Genomic DNA, 23,770 nt, shown 5'->3' with positions numbered 1-23,770 from the left:
GTGGGTTTTATCCAGGTTCACTAGTTTCCCCCCTAATTCCCTAATTTACAGGCAAGTTCCTGATAAAACTGACCTTATTGTGTGTGATTGGGATGTTAAACTGTAAGCTCCACTGCGCAGGGAATGAGGTGTACACACATACAGGGCCGCCATCAGGGGGGCACAGGGGGTACAAGTGTACTGGGCCCGGGCCTGAAGGGGGGCCGGCAGTGCTGAACTTTTTGAAAGAGCCGGGCCCCCATTGACAGTGCCAAAGCCGTGTCGCCTCCTTCCGAAGTCCCGAACTGCCGAAATGCAGACGTGCCGAACAGCCGAAGTCCCGAAGCAGCAAAAGACCCGAAGTCACGAAAACAGCCGAAATTGAAGTCCTGAAGTGCCGAAAAGACCCAAAGTCACAAAAGGAGGCGAAGTTGAAGTCCTGAAGCCACGAGTTCAATTCCTCTGAACACCAATGTGTGTGTGTGTTTTTTTTTTAATCCCCTGGCCACCAATGTATTATTTTAATACTTTATAGGCCCCCGGCACCAATGTTTTTTTTTTAAATATTCTTTGGTGCCCCATTTTTTTTTCATCTTGTAAGAGGGTCCCTTGTGCCAATGTTTTTTTTAAAAAATATTCTATGCGGTCCTAATTTTTACTTGTAAGGGGGCCCTGGCACCAATGCTTTTAAAAAAAAAACTTTTATGTGGGGCCCTGGCGTCAATGTTTTTTTTAAAAAAAATGTTCTTTGGGGGTACCAATTTTTCTTTTACTTGTAAGGGGGGCCCTGACACCAATGCTTTTAAAAAAAAAAATTTATGGGAGGCCTGGCACAAAATTTTTTTTTTAACTTATAGGGTGGCTCTGGTCCCCAATAGATTTTTATAACTTGTGTGGGGGGGTTACCTTTTTTAGCGCTGATGTCTGTGTGGTCTTTTAACTGTGATGTGGAGTGGGCGGGATCTGGGGTGGGCTTGGGGGGCCAGGGTGGGCGGGTTGTACAGGGCCCCGTGATTTCTAACAGCGGCCCTGCACACATATTTATATATACAAAAGATAATATTATGAATACCACAGTTATGAACACATTTGCTGATTTTTCTTAAAGCGCACAGCTTGATACCTCAGTCTGCAGATGCCTCCGGTTTGCAGAGTTTGGCTTTGTCCTCGTCTGTTCCATCAGTGCCATGTGCTTATTTTCGTTGCTGTCTAAGATCGGTTTTCTCCGTGCAAGTGCGTGGTGACCTTTGAAAAACAGGACAAAGATTATGTTGAGGCAGATTACAAATTGTACTTGTGCGTGCGTGTGTCTCCTTTAAGATAACAATTCCATTTCCCAATGGTCATTAATTGGTATGTTTTCAAGGAATATTTTAGGCTTTGCAAAACAAATAGCTGTGTGTCTGCAGAACTGATAGGCCATTCAAATAGCATTCCACTAACAGTGAAGCTAACAGTACGGGGTGATATTGTATGTCAGCATCCGGATAACTCAAGCACACTGTTTAACTCTTTAGCACTCAAAAACAGTCATATTTTGCATAGTGCACTGCGCTTTTGCTGCCCTTGACTGAGTAGATGTCAAAGGGGAGCTATGGTGAAAATGAAAATTTTAGATAAGCTTCATCATACTGAAATAAGAAATGTATTAGAGCTCACTCAAATAACTGATTCCAATACACACAAAATCAAAAACAAAATAACTGCCTTTTGCACAAATTCTGGTTGTTGTAATAGAGTGAGCTCTAATACATCTGCTAGGAAAGGAGCCCCCCATAAGATATATTGGATCATTCATCTGACACCCAACTGCGGCATGAAGAGAGAATGAAGAGAAACAGATGCTGAGAGAGGATTAGTGAAGATTAACTTGATTATTTCAGAAACTGTACAGAATTTTTAATTGTATTTAGAAAACGTCTTATTCAGGGTCGAACTGGGGGGCCCGGGATCCACCGGGACTGCTGTCCCGGGCCCCCCTTCTCCCCCTCGCCCCCCTATTACGACGCGCCTCTCTGCACGCACGCATGAATGCGCCGGCACCACACTCATGCGCTGACAGTGCTGAAAAAAAATTTCCTTAGAGAGAAGTCGGGAGAAGGGGTCTGCAATGGGCCCATGAGGGTCGGGACCCACTGGGTTTTTCCAGGTGTCCTGCCGGGCCAGTCCAACACTGTTCTTATCAGTATGCTGGAGGTTAAATTAAAATTTCATTCTTGCAATAGTTCCTCTTCAAGTTGGTCAAAGATTGGCTGGTTGCTAAATAACAGATCATCATGTAAATATAAGGAAGTCCTTTAGGAGGCGGTCCTTTCCCTACAAGGCTTTTAAACATATCTACCCTTTAGATATGTGGTCAATCAGCCCGTGTATGGCATCTTTTAGTCTATGGATATTTGGATCAAGGTCACACTTTTCCATAGATGTCCCTGGGATTTTCACATGATAACCCATGACATACCTTTTTGTCATCAAATCGAATCTGTCCCATAACTTAAAGGAGAAGGAAAGGCTAAAATTAAGTAAGCTTTATCAGAAAGGTCTATATATATACACTCTATATATATACACCAGTAAACCCTGAAAGTAATGCTGCTCTGAGTCCTCTGTCCTTTTACTGTGTACTCATGGGCTTCTGTATCAGACTTCCTGTTTTCATTATCATCATCATTTATTTATATAGCGCTGTCAAGATACGCAGTGCTTTATTTTCAGCATAAACCTCCAGGGCAGGGCTTGAGCATGCTCAGTTTGCTCCTCTCCCCCTCCCTCCTCCCATCCCTGATGTAATCTGAGCTCAGAGCTGTAAGTGAGCAGGGAGAGACTCAAGCAGGAAGTGATGTCACACCAAGCTTATATGGCAGCTGCTATACTAAACAAACAGAGACAGTGTCTAGACTTGTTTACTCAGGTATGGTAAAGCATTCTGCAGAATGAATATAGCATTCTAGCTTGCATTATTGTGGCTAATCTGTTGACAATAAACTGTCTTGGAGCTTTCCTTCTCCTTTAACAACTGCAACACAAATGTTCTACCCTCCTGAATGTTATGAACCTCCCCCACCCCCGTTCTTACCATTTGTGGGAGGTGAGAAATATCCATTTATTCTAGAGAATGACTTCATATTAGTCAGCAGATTTCCCCCATCAATAATAACATGTGATAAGTTAGTCCGTGTTGGCTGCATGATTTGCCGCTGATCACCAGGTTGGAAAGTTCCTAAAAATAACAGTTACATATCTTTCAGCAGAGAATATAATAGGTTGAAGTACATTTATTCCTACAAGTAGTTTGGCCTTTCTATTACATTGCTCTTACATTCAACTCTTAAAGGAGAATAACAGTGAAAATCTGAAACGTTAATATTTGCTTTTTGGAAGAGTTCTTTATCATATCAAAGGGGTGGTTCGCTTTTAAGATAACTTTTATTATGTTATAGAATGGCCAATTCTAAGAAACTTTTCAATTGGTTTTCATTATTTATTTATTTTTATATAGTTTTATAGTTATTTGCCTTGTTCTTGACTCTTTGCAGCTTTCGCTGACTCCCTTCTAAAAAAAAAAAATGCTCTTTAAGGCTACAAATGTATTGTTATTGTTTTTATTACTGATCCTTTTATTCAGGCCTCTCCTATTCATATTCCAGTCTCTTATTCAATTCAATGCATGGTTGCTAGGGTAATTTGGACCCTAGTTACCAGATTGCTTAAGATGCAAATTGAAGATCGCTGCTGAATAAAAAGCTAAATAACTAAAAAACCTTCAATAATAAAAAATGAAAACCATTTGCAAATTGTCTCAGAATATTACTCTCTACATCATACTCAGGGGCCCATTTACTTAGCTCGAGTGAAGGAATAGAAGAAAAAAAAACTTCGAATTTCGAATGTTTTTTTGGCTACTTCGACCATCGAATTGGCTACTTCGACCTTCGATAACGACTTCGAAACGAACCATTTGAACTAAAAATCGTTCGACTATTCGACCATTCGATAGTCGAAGTACTGTCTCTTTAAAAAAAAAACTTCGACCCCCTACTTCGCCACCTAAAACCTACCGAGGTGCCATGTTAGCCTATGGGGAAGGTCCCCATAGGCTTTGTAACATTTTTTAGGTCGAAGAAAAATCGAATGATTCGAAGGATTTAATCGTTTGATCGAACGATTTTTCGTTCGATCGAACTATTTGCGGTAAATCCTTTAACTTCGATATTTGAAGTCGAAGGATTTACATTCGGCAGTCGCGTATAGAGGGTTAATTAACCCTCGATATTCGACCCTGTGTAAATCTGCCCCTCAAAGTTATCTCAAAGGTGAACCACCCCTTTAAAGGGAACATATGCCTTATTTATAAGTAGTGGTAATCTTAAACTTGTGCAACTTATAGAAAGCATTTCTTTTGTCAACTTATTTTTGCCTCAAGTGAGGAAGCCTCAGCACCTCTAGGAATTGCCATTTTATTATGACCACAGATGATTCCTTTTCTGTAACTACATCATTTAGTGCCGATATAGGTCTGATAGAAGCATTTGCCAAAATCATCTTTACAGCAGCAACATTTACTTTTGAACCGTTGATGGTGCTTTAACTATTGTTCTCTCATCATATTTCCAGACATCTGAGATTCATAAAATGGGACAATTTAAGATTCTCTCCAACGTCTCAGCCCTATGGCGCATCACCTTGAAGAAAGCCCTGTCCAATCTGGATCCACAATTCTGGAATCATTTTTATAAAATATGGAAATTGGAAATAGCTCCAATTTAAGTCTTTAAATGGAAATGGATTTAGGCAACCACACAAAAAGTGGTCATGGATTTACCTTTCATATGATAGATAAATCAGTATTCTAAGGTATTTGGGAGTCTCCTATTGGTGGAACTTTCCTTACTACCTCTGACCTCTAGAGATCAAATACTGGAACTTTTACAAACTGAATGCAACAAAGAGTCTAGCCTTCTGGCTCCCAGATCCCGATGTGTCACCACAACTTAAAGGGGTAGTTCACCTTTGAGGGTACTTTTAGTATGTTATAGAATGTCCAATTCTTAGCAATTTTGATCATCATTATTTATTTGTCTTACTTTTTGAATTATTTGCCTTTTTCTTCTGACTCTTTCCAGATTTCAAGTGGGAGTTAAAAAAAACAAATGCTCTGTAAGGGCAGAGACACACGCTCAGATTCAGGGAGATTAGTCGCCCTCACGAGGAAACTTCAAGCGACTTCGGAAAAAAGAAGCGCTCCGAGTGCCTTCCCCTCCTTTCCAGCCGTCTAGAATGTAAATCGCCGGTGGGAAGGCAGGGGAAGGCAGTTTAGGGAGATAAGTCGCCCCGAAGAAGAGGAGATTTGTCACCGGACAAATAATCTCCATAATCTCTGCCCTAAACCTACAAATGTATTGTTATTGCTACTTTTTATTACTTCTCTTTCTATTTAGGCCCCTGCTATTCATATTCCAGTCTCTTATTCAAATCAGTGCTTAGTTGCTAGGGTAATTTGGACCCTAGCAGCCAGATTGCTGAAATTGCAAACTGGAGAGCAGCTGAATAAAAAGCTGAATAACTCAAAAACCACAAATAGTAAAAAAAAATGAAAACCAATTACAAATGGTCTCAGAATATCCCTCTCTATACCATACTAACAGTTAACGCAAAGGTGAACAACCCCTTTAAGGGTTTTTATCCACTGCACTGTGAGATACTGGGAACTTGTGGTATGTAGATAACAAATACTTACCTGTATCTACATATGAACACAAGAGTATAGTGAAATAAAGATACTGAATAAGATTTTTTTTCAGTGTTAAAATCCAGATATTTTTTTCAACTGGTCAATTAGTGATAGACATTTAAACGGACAAAAATTCAGTTTCATCTAAACTGTTTTCCTTTCAAACACAAGTTTTTTTCACAATATTTCCTCTGTTTTATTTGTGTATATAAGGATTAATGTGTCTGGCAAGCTTGGGTTTGCACGTACAACAACCATTATTTATTTTATTGCTTGACTGTCTGTAACAAGTAAAAAAGCAGTTGCCACACCTTCTATGAATAAGCAGACAAGGCAACAAATCTAAGAAGGACCTTAAAGGAAAACTATACCCCCCAACAGGTCTGGACTGAGAATTAAAATAGGCCCTGGCATTTCAGTTACCCTGCTTTGTCCCTGCTGAGCAGAATCCTTGCGTTTCATTAAAGGCAGCTGTTAGAATTGATACAATAGTTGCTAATATTCCCACAGACACTGCTGAGAAATGTATTAACTAAATGTATCAACTAAATGCAACAAATTGTAACAGTTCAGAATCTGCACCTGAATCACTGAGCTGCCAGCTTTATTTGAAGCTTTAAACTTCAAATAAAAAATGGAAAGAAATTGTAAAAAGTCTTAATTTCTGGTGAATAATATGAACACAACTGAACAAACTGGAACCCCCTTAATAGCCAACAACATAAAAGCAAAATGCTGATAAATTAGGGAATATTTATCAAAATGTGAGAATAAAACTCACCATAGAAAAACACACTAATTTTCTATTAATTCCTATGGGATTTTTTTTAGAATCGTATTGGTTAATGGACTTCACTATTTGATAAATATGCTTTTAAAAATCCCATAGGAATGAATAGAAAATGAGTGTGTTTTTCTATGGTGAGTTTTATTCTCACATTTTGATAAATCTGCCCCTTAAGGGCTAGGCCACACGGGAAGATTTCAGGGAGATTAGTCGCCTGGCGACTAATCGCCGCGTCTAATCTCCCTGAATGGCTTGCTGGTATCTCGCACCCGCTAGCGCTAAAGTCGCCTGCGCCTAGTCACACACGGCGACACGTTTTTCAAAGTCGCTCGCAATTGCCTCAAAGACACGGCAATTAGTCGCCAGGCGACCAATCTCCCTGAATCTTCCCGTGTGGCCCTAGCCTAAATGTGTAAATTAAACATTTCCTTGTTGTTATACTTTGTATTTAATAAATAAAGGGGCTGTTCACCTTCCAACACTTTTGTTCAGTTGTTTTGAGTTAGTTGTCAGAAATAAAAACGTTTTTCAATGACATTTTTATTTTTTGTGACCATTTTTCTAATACTGAAGTGTAAAGTTTTATTTTTCACCTTCTAAAGCAGCTCTGGGAGGGGGGGGGGTCGCCGACTTTTTAACTGATCTAAATTGATACATTTGGGGGCAGAAATATTAAGGGTCAAATTGAAAAAGCTAATTTTTAAATTCGAATTTCGAGGTTATTTTAGTGTACTTCGAATAAGGAATAGTCCAAATTCTAATTGAATTTGAAAAAAATTCGAAAATTTGAATTTCAAAATTGTCTATTCTTCGGGCGACTAATCTCGAAGCAGAGGCGATTTGTCGCCAGGTGACTAAATCTCTACTTGTCTCTGCCCTAAGAAGAACTTTTTAATCAGTTAAAATCTGTAATTAATATTAGAAAGTTGATTAGAACTATATACTTTTTCATTAAGCATAATATTATTTTTGAGTTATTCACTTTAAAGAATTTTTGAGTTCAAAATTCACACATTCGAATTTTAAGCCTATTTGAATGTAAATTCGAATGTGAGATTTATCATGGAAACAGTCCTATCTCGAATATTCACCACCTAAAACCTGCTGAGTTTGTGTAAAAGTCAATGGCAGAGGTCCATTGAGCCATTTGGAGATGTTAATAGCCTTTCTGAAATTCGAGGGTTTTTTTTTTTCGGGAGAAAAAAATCAATTCGTACGAATCGAATACGATTCGTATTTTCGGGTCAGAACCATTTGATCGAATATTAGACATTTGCATTTTTTCTTAAATAACCTGTCAGTCGAATTGTGAGTATGTTAGAATTAAAAAAAATTCACATGAATTCGAAATACGACCTTTGATAATGTTTTATTTTTTGTTTGTTTGCCTCTATCATTTTCTTTGCATGCTGCTGTTTAGAAATGTGCCATAAAAGCATTTCCCCAATGCTTTACATTACTGATCCCCATGTTCCTCTATGAGGTTGCAGCCATATTTGATCAGCAGTAGTCAGTTACCATTAGAATTATTAAGTAGTTCAAGGCTTATTACCCCTGTTTTTTTATTGTATTATTACCAGTGAAGATGTCTTGACGTTGTTACTTTAGAACTGGATAAAAATGATGCTTACCTGTTCCAAGATGTTTGTTTGTTAGTGTCGTACGTACTCCTTGCCATAGAACAGCAATTTCAACATCAGTCAGGGTATGATCCAAGCGTATTCCATTCTCCCCATATACAGGGTATCTTTTAGTAGACGTGGGCAGACTATCTTGTAAAGCCAACACCCGCTCACTATTTAAAGTCATCACTGATTTTGTGTTAGGTTCCCAAGCAGACAAATTATAGGTATGTGCAGCCAACACATTTCCTGCAGACGATGTTGAACCTTGAAAGGTACTAGCATCCTTTGCCACAACCGGATTGGATGGTAGCACCACGTTTCCTCCACTCTGGGGACTATTGCCCTTCTGACTCTGAAGCTTGCCATTGGCTACAGTGGAGTTATTTACTTTGCCTGAGGCAGGCCTTGGAGGAGGACCGGGCATCATTATTTTTCCCTGAGATCTGACAATTTTGCTTGCCTCACTAGCGGATTGTGGTCGAATTATCGTTCCCTTTCTATGTTTGAGCAGAGCAGAACTTTGGTTCTTTGCAGATTTTGGTCTCCGAATGTATTTGGTCTTCACTTTGGGCACATTTCTGTTGTTATTACAATCTGTTGCATTGGTTTCCAAACCTTTACTTGTCTGCCAAGCTTGTTTAGCAACATGGAATCCAGTGGAATGCACAGAGCCACAATGCCCATTAGATAATTTTCCTGTTTCTGCTCCAGAAGGTGCTGGGTAATGTACTCGAGGGCCCGAACTCTCAGAATGTTCAGTGGTTGTTTGTGATTTGGGTGAAGTACTTACATTCCGCTCGGCATTGCTTGCCTCTTTTTCAGTCATTAATTTATCAATCTCATCTAACCATCTCAGTTTTTTTTTGCCCGTTCTTTTATTCTCTTTTTCTTTGATGAGTTCAATGCTGTCCCGGATAGCATTTGTACCTGCATCACCAATCTGTAATAACTTGCTAATTCCCATGGCTCTGCTATAGCCAAGCTCGTATTTAGAGCCTTTCTTTAAAATGCCTTTTAAAAACCTATTTTCGTCTTTTCCCGAGACGTTGGTTTTTGCCTTTTTACACTGTGAGTTGAAACCAACTTGCATATCTCTTAAAGGAAGATGTGGCTGATTATCTGTGCCTTTAGAATTCTTATTGCTCATGGGCGAAAATTTAGGTGAATGTTCTTGCACCAGTAACATCTCACTAGGAGTTTCTATACTCTTATGTTTCTTGTGATCAACTGAGCACATTTCATTATAGTTTGTATCTACTCCATTACCAGCACCTGCAATAGAAAGCTCTGAATGCATTTCCACCGGATGTCTATCATTTTTAAATTCACCCTGACAATTAGGAACCCATTCAGTGGATGGGATGACTTTAGGAGTGGTGAAAGGTTGACTTGTGATCGGGTGCTTGTCTGATGGGTGAGTTGGGTCTTTCTTTTCCTGTGCCATTAAGGTCTGAACGACTCCATTGAAGGTGGGTTCAGGAGTGACCCAAGCTTTGGTTGGTTTAGCTAAAAGTTTTAATGAGTGTTCTCTGCTGTCAAGTTCAGACACAGCAGTCCAAGGATTTGTTTTTTCTCTAACGTTTTCTTTATTTTGAGTAGAAGAAATCTGAGGCTTTTGAGAAAATAGAAAGCCATTCTGGGTGAAAGCATTAGTCACATTATCCTTCTGTATATGACCAATCAAAACATCTGGATCTTGTTCATATAACATAATATCTGTTGCCATTCTGTCAGGCGATAAGCGATTAGATATAGTAGGACTCTGACCGTTCAAAGCAAGCACATTTTCAGGACATTTATTAGACGCTTCCACATTATTCAAAGGAAAAACATCTATTGTTGAAAAAGCATTTTGTAAGTTTATAGCTGCAATGTTTTCTTCTGCTTCAACTTGTTTCTCTTCTTCCAGGCTGTCTGCACTTGACAAACTTTCAGAACGGGCAAGGTGTTCTACTTCACAGTGGAAGTTCTTAAAATAAAAAAAAGAGGAAAAGCAAATTAGGCCAAGTACTTTATTTTTTACAATACTCAGCGTCACTTTCATTTCTTCTTCAAACATGACACCACCAAGGTGCACTTTATTTGCCATTATGAACAATGGTAATCTACAAATCAACAGGGCAAGCAAAGTTATAGTGATTATTATACATCCTCCTTCTCTGGTTTCACCTTTATTCCAATCCACTACCACCTATGCAGCACTGGAGTAACATTCCGGAGAATTGCAGCAGTCAAGAAAAAGGAGAAATTTGCTGCATATGGCAAACATGGGCATCGATAGGAAGACATTGCTTTGAAGCACTTTATTCTGCAGCACCTAGACTTGCAATCTAAACTTTATGGGGGTTATTTTTTTTCTTATATTTTTCCAGAAACAAACTCGACCTAACGCCCATCCATGAATTTGGCTTATTCAAAATCAGATCGAAAAAAAAATCTTTTCATTTTTCAATTTTATGTATTAAAAAAACTCAACAAATTCGAAATTTGAATCGTAGGCTTTATCGAATTGCCACTTGAAAATAGGGATGCAACAAACAAACAAAAATACCAAAAAAACAAAAACCCTGATACAGACATTTGTAGTTTTATGACAAAATTTAAAGAACAGGTTACCTGATATGGGTTGGAAGTGTGTTATTAGATAAGTAATAGAATGTTGGGGTAACTGATCCTTGAATCTGATTCAGAGCATCTTCCAGCTTTGGGGTTGGCTTTTTATGAATAACATAAGCTGCAGGCAAAGAAACAATGAAATTAAGCAGTACATTTTATATTACAGGTATAGGACCCGTTATCCAGAATGCTCAGGACCTGGGGGTTCCGGATAACGGATCTTTCGGTAATTTGGATCTCCATACCTTAAGTCTACTTTAAAATCATGCTAACATTAAATAAACCCAATAGGCTGGTTTTGCCTCCAATAAGGATTAATTATATCTTAGTTTGGATCAAGAACAAGCTACTGTTTTATTATTACAGAGAAAAAGGAAATCATTTTTAAAAGTTTGGATAAAATGGGGTCTATGGGAGATGGCCTTTCCGTAATTCAGAGCTTTCTGGATAACGGGTTTAAAGGTAACGTATCCCATACCTGTACAAAGTTCTGTAACGAGAGGAAATAAAACACAACATTTCTATAAAAGAATTAATCCTTAAAGTGTAAAAAAATCACCAGTGATGGTGCCCATAGCAATCAATCAGCAATTAGATTTCAACAGTTGATAGGAAACAAAAGGAAAGATCTGATTGGTTGCTAGGGACAACATCACCGTTGATACATTTCACTAGTGTTTTACACATCATAATAAATAAGCCTTGTTATGTAGCACAATTATTATGGAGTATGACAGAGGGATTTTTTTTAGCTTTACTTGACACTATCTACAAATCAACACGTGTTTTACTTTACTTTCACTATTCGACCATTCGATAGTTGAAGTACTGTCTCTTTAAAAAAAACTTCGACTAAAAACTTCGGCAGTTTAAACCTACCGAGGTACAATGTTAGCCTACGGGGACCATCCCCATCAGTTTTCTAAGGTTTTTTTAATCGAAGAAAAATCCTTCAATCGATCGATTAAAATCCTTCGAATTGCATGATTTGCGGTAAATCCTTCTAATTCGATATTCAAATTCGTAGGATTTTACTTCAACGGTCGAATGCGAGGGTTTATTAACCCTCGATATTCGACCCTTATTAAATGTGCCCCTTACTGTACACTACTGGGAGGCAACTCATTGTATATCTTTCACAGGTTAATATATTCTTCCTTTCTAAAGTGTCTGCCTTTGTTCTGTTGGAATCTGACATTTGGGCATATACGCAGGGGCAAATTTATTAAAGGTCGAATTGTAAATTCAGATTTTTGAATTTTTTTTTGAGGTCAAAACTCTCAAAAATCGAATTGGAAATAATCCAAATTCGATTCGAATTTTAGTTCGAAATTCCAAAATCGAAATTTATCAAACCTTGATATGACTATATCAAACCTTGACTATTCGCCACCTAAAACCTGCCGAGTTCATGTATAAGTCAATGGGAGAGGTCCAGTGACCCGTTTGAAGATGTTAATAGCCTTCCTGACATTTAAGGTTTTTTTTCAATTTGAGTCTAATTCGATTCGAGTTTTCAGGTCGGTAATATTTGGTAATATTCGTTCGAGTTTTAGATATTCAATTTTTTTTATTAAATAACCTCCTAATCGAATTTCGAGTACATTCGAATTTAAAAAAAATTCAAATGAATTCAAAATTGATAAATGGGCCTCGCAAAGTCGTCGATTGCAACTGACCTGTTCTCCGGCGCTGTGAAGGTGGAAGGTGAGCACGTAGGAACTTCTCTGTCACCTCTTGCAATTTCTGCTTTCTCTGCTGAAGAACAGTCTCTCTCTGAACCTATTCTCCTTCTCTTCCTCCTCTCTGCGTTTCTCTGCCAGGGCTCTATAATTCAGGGCAACATGCAGTCTTAGTTCTCAAAAATATCCACCAACTCAATATGAAGCTAAAACATTCTTATATTTCCCAATACATAAAGACTGAATACATAAATGTAATAAAAACAAACTATTGGTCAGTATGAAATGCGTTGGTTTATTTTATTTGCAAAAGAGGAAATTTGGCTAAAAATATTCTACTTACTTATGTTAGAACCATAATTTTTTTACATGAGCACATGCAGCTGGACTTATGCAGTGGTGCATAAACACTGTTTGAACTTCTAGAATTGAATATATATATATATATATATATATATATATATATATATATATATATAAAATTATAAAGAAGACCTGGCTACTATAACATTGATTTAAAGGGAATGTAAACTCTCAGAATAATGATATAACATTTCTTGATAGTTTTCAAGATATATTCTAATATTAGCATAAAAAAAAAACATAAGAAAATAAATATCTTGTTAAAATGAAGCTGCTAAGCAGAGAAGAGGTCATCTGACATTTCTCTGTTCAGTTCAACATGACAAGACATTGCTTTTCTCATTAGCAGTTTATTGCTTTTCTCACAAAATTCATTTTAAGCCAATGGCCAAAACATAATAGCCAGAACACTACTTCCTGCTTTGCAGCATTGGTTTCCACTGATTGGTAACCAATCACTGAATTGAGGGGGCCACATGGATCATAACTGTCGCTTTTTAATCTGAGCTACATGCTCAGGATCAATTGCAAACTCACTGAACAGTTATGTCCCATGTGACCCCCCTTATAGTCGCTGACTAGCTCAGAGTTAGAGAGCTGAAAAGCAGGAAGTAGAGTTCTGGCAATTATGTTAGACATCCAGTCACTCCAGTCTTTATACATTACATTTCTGGCTAACTAACTGTATTAGAAACATTTTTTATTTTGCACAGCCTATCTATTTACCCAGTTTTTATTTTCACACTGAACTGTTCCTTTAAGAGTCATACCCAGAAAACAGAAAGGTTAAAACAAATTTAGCAATTTGGATTTACAAATAACTTTGTAACCATTGATTTTGAATGAATGTATATTAGAAAGTTGCTTAGAATAACATTTTCTTGAAATCAGTTCTTGATGGGAGGACCCATTTCGACACTTGGGGGGGTTATTTATCAAAATCCGAATTTTTCAGATTTTTTAAATTAAAAAAAGTCAGACCAAACGAAAATATACGATTTGACCTTATTTATTATTTAAAAAGTACAAATTAATCGGTTTAGGGGAAAAACATGCAAAAATTCGTACGAAAGATTGTATCATACTTTTTTTCTGGCTTTTCCCCCCAAATCGTACGTTTTTTTCCCCGAAATTTTTGGGCTAAACCCAGCGCAGACCATGATAACTTCCAATTTGTATAGGGACCTCTCCCACAGACTAAGGTCTCTTACTGACGAGCGGTTGTAGCTGCGCTCCCCTGCGTTCCATTTTTCTGCGTTCAGCCGCAGGGGAGTGCAGGAATAGATACATTACGTTTTTTCCAACGTAGTAGGTGCCGAACGCAGGTTGAGACGCAACATGCTGCATTTTTCCTGCGTTCGGCGCCTACACGCGCCTGTGTGAGTACAGCCCCATTGGAAAAAACGTCTATTCCTGCGCTCCCCTGCGGCTGAACGCAGAAAAACGGAACGCAGGGGAGCGCAGCTACAACCGCTCGTAAGTAAGAGCCCTTATATGCAACCTCGGCAGGTCTGAAATGGCAGATTTTTGGATTCTGACTCGAGGTAATAAATCTCTCATTTAAAATTTGAATTATATAGTAACATTTTTTTGGAGTTTTTAGCGTTCAGAATTTAATAAATAATCCCATAAATATTGTTAGAAAAAAGCAAAAGACTACAGCTAATTTAGGATATTTGTTTGAATACTTATTAATTGGCATTTTCCTACCAATATTTAACCAATATTGTTACTAGACATATTACAATGGGATCCTTTGCCATCTAGCACCTTAGTACAGAACATTATGAAGTCACATGGTGTAGCCACTGAGTAAGTGTAGGCGAGCCAGGACATCTTATTTTAGGTACATTCCAGAGATAGTTCTGTTCTATTTATATGTGATATTTGCTAATGTCTTCATTTTAACCTGCAATTATGTGTATGTCTTTAAAACAGGAATGCTGGCATATCCTAAATGAAAATACTGAAGCAGACAAAACAGAATATTACATTACAATTATAAGAACCTAGATGAGCTGATTTCAAAAACCAACATGTTCTATACATTACATAAATTATGGTATATATTTATACATATTAAGGCACTCATATTTATTCATAAGGTACACTTCCATAAATAAAGATGTCATTTATTAGCTTACATTGATCCCTGCCAAAAGACAAATATTCTTGTTGGTGCTTGCTTACACCAGAATTGCACAAGTGAGATTAGCTCTAATTTTCTATCTTGCAACCTGTACAAAATAAATTGCTGATACATTAATAAATGAGCCCTATAATCTCCTGTACCTACAAATTGTACATATGCACCTGGGAATTTAATTTGGCTAAATCCATAAGTGGGGTCCCAGCAGAATCAGCCTCAAGGCTGGCAATTCTGCTTTTCCTGCTCTCTAAACTGCTGGTTTAGCCTGGGTGCAGGCACAAAGGCCAGATTTCACACCCCAACCTGAGCATTTGCGATATCGAGCCAAAATCTGCCCTTTGTGCCCAGGCCCGGATTTGCGGCAAGGCCGCATAGGGCGGCAAAAAATAGGGGCGGCATGCCGCCCAGCCCCATTATGGGGACGTTCTCGTCCCCATTCAACTAAACCAGCTGCGCCGGCGTTTTTTCGCCGTCGCGCTGGGAAGGCGGGCGCCTGGTCGGACCGCGCGGCCTAGGGGCGGCCAGGGAAGAAATCCGGCCCTGTTTGTGCCTGCACCTAGGCCGATGCCAGGGGCGCTCCACCAATGAGGCGAAAAATGCCGCTCCTGGTTTCAACCCGGAAATTCAGCTCTTCTAATGAAGAGAGTGCAATTGTGCTCTCTGCCCTAACGACTAGACCGACCCCGACACCCTCCGGCGCAACGTGGTCCGACTCCGACCCCGACCCCCTTCGAGCTGAAAGGTAAGTGCCGTGGGAAGCGGCAAAATGGACAGGATCGCCCCTGTCCGATGCAATGGTTCCAGGTGCAGGAAAAGAAGAAAGTTAACATTAGCGTTGGGGCTGATTCTCAGTCTGAGCTTTTCCACAGGCCGAGAACAGCCATGTGTGAAATTAGCCTGCTAATTATGATGACATAGTCCTAATGATAACTATGTACTGCTTAATGCATAAATTATTTACATCCTGCATTTACACAGGATATGCGGTTACAGTAAAGGAGACCATGGAACATGAAGCTTGTAAACTAATCATTTCTGATCCCTTTTAAAAGTCTCTCTGTGGATAAACATAGGGCCTTTGGCAACATGTTAGTGATTAAGCGTAATGTGAGTAATTCTATTTACTGCCGGATACTGGTATGATTAGTAATGATGAGCATACTTGTACGTTTGTTGTTTTATAACCTCTAATGTGTAATATGATGTAATGGACTGAAATTACACGTGTAGGTTATTAATGGATTTTAATGCAATACGTATGTATGCAATGTTTACAAGATTCAGCTCTCATACTTCAAATATTCATCCTTATATAATATATTGTAATTAGTTGTTAGACTTCATCTGACAAATTCAAATTCAGACCTTCCAAAATGGTTGTTGGAAAACAGTAGAGAGGGGCCAGACTGAAGACTTATAAGAGGGGAAATTAATATATACATATTTCTTCAATGTTTACGGATATGTACATTGTTAGTTTGGTTGTTTATTTGTTTAGATATATAGTTAAGTGCCGCGCAAGTCGGCTGAAAAAATGGCTCCTGTAATAAATCACAGGTGTGTGACAGGACTCATTCTGCCTGCTTCAACCTGCATTACTCTTCCAGGCTGCCTTCATTTAGATACTCGCCTTGCCCCTCTCCATCCAGTGCTGGGTGGATTGAGCACACGTATATTATTGATGACAGCATAGTGGGTCAGACCAGGTACGGGTTTCAGCTGGGTGGGTTAGGATCAGATGCAGGTCGACAATTTGTCAACCGACACAACACATCACTGTTGTGGTCTTACTTAACGCAAAAGATGGCCCTGAACAGCTGCTGGATCATAAGGGGGCAGTTAAAACTCAAACATTATGAAAACCAAAGGCCTGATCACTTAAAGAAGTAACCCCCCCCAATAATAATAACCCCCTTCCCACTAGCCTACATAATCCCCCTACCTGTTTCTCCCCCACATAGATGATTACCCCTGAAAGTGCCCCTAATTTATTACTCACGTATAGGTGCAGAGTAAGCGCAGCGGAGCTCATGTGCGTCATCTTGAGGCTCTTTAGTATTCTTCTAGGCCTCTTACTTCCATTCAGCAATTTCCAGCACTTTTGGCCCATGCACAGTTGCTACGAACCGGAAGACTGCTTCAACTGCGCATGCAACAACATGCAGGACCGGAACTAGGGGTAGGCAGAAAAGGAACGTGCCTAGGGCACAAAAGTAAAGGGGCGCCAGGTACGTACCTCTTCTACTGCCTTCCCCTAGTTCGGGCTGTTGTTTCCCTCAGCTTGGCAGCTATAACATCGTTGCTACTGTCACCTCATGGACGCTCACGTTCAAATGGAAACATGCCTACATATGCTTCCATACATGTTAGGGCAAAGTATTACGTTCACCTGAGGGTTTGTAACTTATAAAAGTTCCATATAATGCAGTCAACAAAATGAGAAAATTAAAGGAGAACTAAACCCTAAAAACGAATATAGCTAAATATGGCATATTTTATATACTGAACTTATTGCACCAGACTAAAGTTTCAGCTTGTCAATAGCAGCAATGATCCAGGACTTTAAACTTGTCACAGGGGGTCACCATCTTGGAAAGTGTCTGTGACACTCACATGCTCAGTGGGCTCTGAGCAGCTGTTGAGAAGCTAAGCTTAGGGGTCGTCGCAAATTATCAAGCAGAAAATGAGGTTTGTCTGTAATATAAGCTGATGCTACAGGGCTGATTATTCAAGTCTGATGCAAATTGCACTGGTTTCTGTGCTGCCATGTAGTAATTATCTGTATTAATTACTAATCAGCCTTATATTGTGACATTTCTATTCTATGTGTACTGTATATTGTGAGTGGGTCCCTAAGCTCAGTAAGTGACAGCAGCACAGAGCATGTGCAGTGAATCAGCAGAAAAGAAGATGGGGAGCTACTGGGGCATCTTTGGAGACACAGATCTTTACTGCTAAAGGGATGTGGTTGCCTTAGGCTGGTACAGATATAATGTACATAACATAATGTACAACATTTCTACCTACTTCTTTAGTTAAGCTTTAGCTCTCCTATAACACACAAAAAAGTAAATTAAAATGAGGTTAAAACGAGACATTTGTATTTCCTTATTGATTTCTTTTTAGGGATGCAGCAAATCCATAATTACTGGATACATCTGAATACTGTATTAGATATAACATATCAATTAGCGTCTTTTAAATTTCTGCTGTTCCAATTGTTTGGACTGTTGTACCAAGGGAACAAGAAAAGAGAAAGGTGTCCATACAGTTTATAACCCCTCATATGGTATCTATCCATTAACCGACGGATCAGATACAGGAGTTGGTCCATGTATTGCAGCCTTTAGGAACACATTTATAGTAGCAAGAGAAAGCTCTATAACAAAAATAACATACATTTATTTTTTTGACATTCACATTTAATAAACAACAATTTCTGTGAATGAACTTGGTTTGCTGCTGCCCCCATTACAGTTAATATTTATATATAAATACTGTAATGCTGTGAATGTCATACCTATTGAACAGACACAGTTCAGAAAGCAAACCTAATCACTGCTTGGAGTCAGATAAAATGTCTTTAACAAAGGGGTCCCCAAACTTTTTTATCCATGAGCCACATTCAAAAAAGTATCCATGGATGCCAAATAAGGGCTGCGATTGGCTATGTAGTAGCCCCTTTGTGGGGCTTGGACCCCAATTAATAAAGCCTAAATAGTCAGATAAAATGTCTTTAACAAAGGGGTCCCCAAACTTTTTTACCCATGAGCCACATTCAAAAAAAGTCTCCATGGATGCCAAATAAGGACTGCGATTGGCTATTTAGTAGCCCCTCTGTGGTCTGGCAGCCTATAGGAGGCTCTTTTTGGCAGAACACCTGTAGGCACACTTTTCAAGGGTCATATTTCAAATTCATGTGAATTTTTTAAAACTCCCATAAGTTTGACCAATCGAAATTTATTAATAAAATCGAATTTTCTCAGCTCGGACGAATTGAATAGATCCGAAAACTTGAATACAATTCAATTCGAATTAAAAAAAACTCAATTCGAATTAAAAAAAAACTCAATTCGAATTAAAAAAAACTTGATTCGAGTTTGTACTCTGAAAAAAACCCGAATGTCAGGAAGGCTGCAAACATCACCTGGCCAATTAATTTCCTGACAGATGTCGGCCGAAAAATCGTAAGATGTACGATCGTTCGAATCCCACTAACCACACGATAATTTCGAAGGATTGGTCGGACCTCCCTAAAAGTCGTTCGGCAAGAAGAATCGTCGCGTCTATGGGGAGCTTAATACAGTAATTCAGCAGGTTTTAGGTGGTGAATAGTCAAATTTGAGTTCTTAAAGGGCCAGATAATCTCAAAATTCTAATTTGAATTACAACTCAAATCAAGTTTGTATAATTCACAATTCGAATTTGAGAGTTTTGACCAAAAACAAAATTCGTATTAGAATTTTCACTCGACCCTTAATAAATCTGCCCCCTGGTCTTTAAGCGACCAAAACTTGCCTCCAAGTCTGAAATTCAAAAATAAACCCCTGCTTTGAGGCTACTGAGCAACATCCAAGGGGCTGGTAGCAACATGTTGCCCATGAGCCACTGGTTGGGGGAACACTGCTTTAACATATTGAATAGAGCTGTGCAGAGAGCTTTAAACCCCCCTCCCAAAGTTCATCCCCCTTAAAGGAGAAGCAAAGCCAAAAGTTAAAAAACCCTACCCTACATAGACCCACCTCTCTCCTCCCCCCAGCCTAATTGTTACCCCGGGCAAATGCCCGTAACTTTTTACTTACCCCTCGGGGCAGATTTAGGCATTGGAGTTCACGGGTGCCATCTTCAGCTGCTTCCATAATCTTTGGAATGAGACTGGCGCTTTGGCAATTTTCCTGAGTTTCGGTGCATGCACAGTTGTCGCAAAACATAAAATTGCTCCAACTGCGCATGTGCCGTTAGGCCGGTCTCATTCTGAAGATTACCGAAGCAGCTGAAGATGGCGCCCGTGAACTCCAATGCCTGCACCAAGGGGTAAGTAAAAAGTTAGGGGCATTTGCCGGGGTAACACTTACGCTGGGGGGAGGAGGGAGGGGGGTCTATGTACAGTAGGGGTTATGTTAACTTTAGGGTTTGCTTCTCCTTTAAGGTGGCCATACATATAAAGATCTGGTTGTTTGGCGATTTCGCCAAACGAGCGGATCTCTCCCCAATATGCCCACCTTGAGGTAGGTGATATCCAGCTGATCCGACCATGGGCCCTAGGGCCCAACGATCGGATCATAACAGGCAGATCGAGGGACCGAATCAACAAACAGATGTAGTCCGGGATTTTTACCCCTGCCCGATCAACATCTTGCCAGCTCTCAGACAGATATCATTCGGGGAAGCCTGTTGGCAGCTTTTATCGGCCAATGTATGGCCACCTTTATACAGAATCCTTTGATGCTGTGGTATCTGCCCCGTAGCCTATTCAAGAGGAGCTGCTGATCATTCTGTTCTTCACAGGCCATTCATTACTGGAAATTTTGTCCAACTAAGAATCCTAACGTGCCACAAAACAAAGATTCACCATAGGCAAAAACACTTTTTCTTTTAAACTATTTCTTTCTCACTATTAAATATTGGTCACCACATTGTTTAGGACGGTGAATTTCAACAATCAAATGGATGTAAATGGATGTAAAAAGTTTTAGGAACACTGATACATAGACTTACTTTCTTCGCAGATTTGTCTCCGTGCTTAATTTTTGAGCTCGCAATCGACATAATTTTTGTTCTTCCAGCAACTCCTGTCTTTCCTCATCCAAGTTTATTTCCAGATGTGTTTTTTGGTTCCTTCATAGCAGGACTAAGTTAAGGAAGATGTCTTGATAAATGTAACCAACACCGTTTGTAGTCAAGCAAATCTGTTACTTATTCAGGCAGGGAGGAATCCTAGATGAGTCGAACAGCAAGAACAGGATCCAGCCATCGGGAGCTCCGAATGCAACGCAGTTGGGTGTCTAAGAGGAGTGACTGGACCAAAATGTTAAACTATTTATACTAAGAAGCAACCTATAATTATGTCACAGATGATCTACACAGATATTGTGTATACACGACAGCTCACCATGCTGATGTAAATAAAATGCCTTGATCCTGAGTTATTAATCTTGTCTTGACAACTGCTTCTCATACTCGCTCGCTACAACACAAATCATGACATATCAGCCATATTAATATCATTAAATATCTTGAATCAACCAGGAACAAAGCAACCATATAGTATTTTATATTCTAGAACAAAAAGTTTCGGCAGCACTGCAATACATCAGTCAACACTCTACAAATAAAATGTTTGGCTTTTTATTTGAGTGAGACCACACGTGATTTAATGCTAGCCACACAATGAGCAATATCTGGAATATACTTTCAGCTGGATGAACGCTCAGTTGTTGCAAATTAACTTTTGCATGATATAGGCATAGTGATATTCTGAGACAATTTATGGTTTGTGAATGATTATCTAAAATTGTCTAAAAACTATCTTTTTGTTCAGCAGCTCAATTTTGCAGTGTCAGCAGCCACCTGGTTGCTAGGATAAAGTTTACCTTAGCAACCAGGCAGTGGTTTCGGTATGGAAGATATACAATAGGGATGCACCGAATCCAGGATTTGGTTTGGGATACAGCTAATACAGTTAACTCACTTCAGACACTTATTAGTGCAAATTCACCCCAATCAATTCAAACAATGTTAAATGATTAATTTCTTATATACCACTTGGCAGTGTTCCATTATTGTCTCCATACCCCTATACAGGCCACAGGAGACAATCATGGGACACTGCCAAGTGGTATGTAAGAAATTCATCATTTAACATTGTTTGAATTGATTGGGGTGATTTTGCACTAATAAGTGTCTGAAGCGAGTTAAAGTGCATGTTAAGGCAAAAAAATAAAATCCAATTTTTACTTTCTTTAATGAAAAAGAAACCTATCTCCAATATACTTTAACTAAAAAATGTGTACCGTTTTTATAAGAAACCTGACTGTATGCAGTGAAATTCTCCCTTCATTTACTGCTTTGGATAGGAATTGTCAGACGGTCCTTAACTGCTGAGCAGGGAAACAATCATACTTATGAACAGCAGGGGGAGCCCCCGCCTTACTTCCCAGCCATGCAGAACTCAAGCAGCTTTGTTTATGATGATCCATAAGCAGCCCAGACCACACTGAGCATGTGCACAGTCTTAGTCTTGCAAAGATGTTTAAAAAAGTTACAAGATGGTGACCCCCTGTAGCCAACTTTGAAAGCATAAATCATTTGTTTGATTAGGCTTGTGGTGCAGTAAGTTCATGTTTATATTTAGTATACAAAATACAGCATTTCTAGCCTTATTCTATTTTAGACTTTACATGCCCTTTAAAGGCTTCACTTGTGTGACTAGCCGCACACAACATTTATACAACACCTAATTATAACAGTCGCTCCAATTCGTTCCTACACAAAGTGCCTTTATTAAATACTCAGGGGGCCCTGCCCAATTCAAGCCATGAAAGAAAAAAAGAATCCATTCTAAGGATACGCGTATGAGGGAGCTTCTTGGCTTTGCATGTTTTCTTTCTTCTGGAATGAAGTTCCACAGACTGTATTGGCGGACAGCGGGGAGACTTGACAACAGCAGCCAGGACGCGTAACTAAGCAGCGAAACGTGACCCGCGACGTCACATGTCACGTTGCTGCACAAGTCCAATACTGGGTGCTGTGAGGAGAAGGTGCTCTTTGACACACGAGTGGCGCCAAACTGTGACACAAGGCCGAGTGCCTGATAATGTGTGAATAGCTGCAGACTATTAATTAAGCTCAGCAAAGTGTTTATGTGTCTGGTGTAAATATAATTCTAAGTAGTTGGACTGGTCACAGAATTTGAGGACAAGAGAGGAGGGGAGTGAAATGGAATAGGGAGAAAGTTTGTGAGGGTGAAGCTGGTCGTAGACGCGTAGATTTTATTCTTTGTGCAAAGAATGGTCGTTCATTTCAGTCTAAGGGCTTTTACAGATGAGCATTTGATGCTGCGCTCCCCTGCGTTACGTTTTTATGCGTTCAGCCGCAGGGGAGCACAGGAATAGAAGCATTCAATGGGACTGTACTCACACAGGCGCATGTAGGTGTCGAACGCAGGAAAAATGCAGCATGTTGCGTCTTAACCTGTGTTAGGCGCCTACATGCGCCTGTGTGAGTACAGCCCCATTGAAAAAAACTGAATGCGTCTACTCCTGCGCTCCCCTGCGGCTGAACGCATAAATACAGAATGCAGGGGAGCGCAGCTTCAATCGCTCGTCTGTAAGAGCCCTACAGCTGGCCATACTCAGGCTGATAAAAGCTGCCGACAGACCAAGTTGGCATGCTTATTGGCCCGTGTGTGGGGCTCTCTGCCGGCTTACCTAATCGTGGCCAAAAGTCGGGCAGGGTTAAAAATCCTTTCAGATCGCAGCTGCATCTGTGCATTGATGCGGTCCCGCAATCCGACTGCCTATATTGCCTGCATTATGATCCGATCGTTTTCGCCCCTTCGGGTCTTTTCGCCACCTCTGGACTTCGGTCTTTTCTCTGCTTTCGCCTTCCAGACATAAATCTTTTAAAGGAGAAGGAAAGGCTGGAGACACTTGGGGGTGCCAAACGTTAGGCACCCCCAAGTGATTGTAGCGACTTACCAAAAACCCAGGGCCGGTGCTCCTATCGGGAGAAATCTGCACTGGCCCCAGGTTATAGGAGCGAGCACCATGGAGGGATCTACTTCCGTCTTCGCGCAGCTGCACATGCGCATTAGAACTAAAAGCCGAACTTTAACTA

At 39.7% G+C, this 23,770-nt stretch overlaps 1 pseudogene; it reads right to left on the bottom strand.

Moving 5' to 3' along the window:
* The window catches only part of LOC108709019, a 43,241-nt pseudogene that overhangs the window by 7,899 nt on the left and 11,572 nt on the right, over positions 1-23,770 (bottom strand).

Source organism: Xenopus laevis, chromosome 2S, assembly GCF_017654675.1.
Source record: "Xenopus laevis strain J_2021 chromosome 2S, Xenopus_laevis_v10.1, whole genome shotgun sequence".
In the NCBI taxonomy this organism is placed as follows: Eukaryota; Metazoa; Chordata; class Amphibia; order Anura; family Pipidae; genus Xenopus; species Xenopus laevis.
The sequence above is the reverse complement of the archived record's forward strand: the minus strand, read 5'-3'. Positions and strand labels throughout refer to the sequence as shown.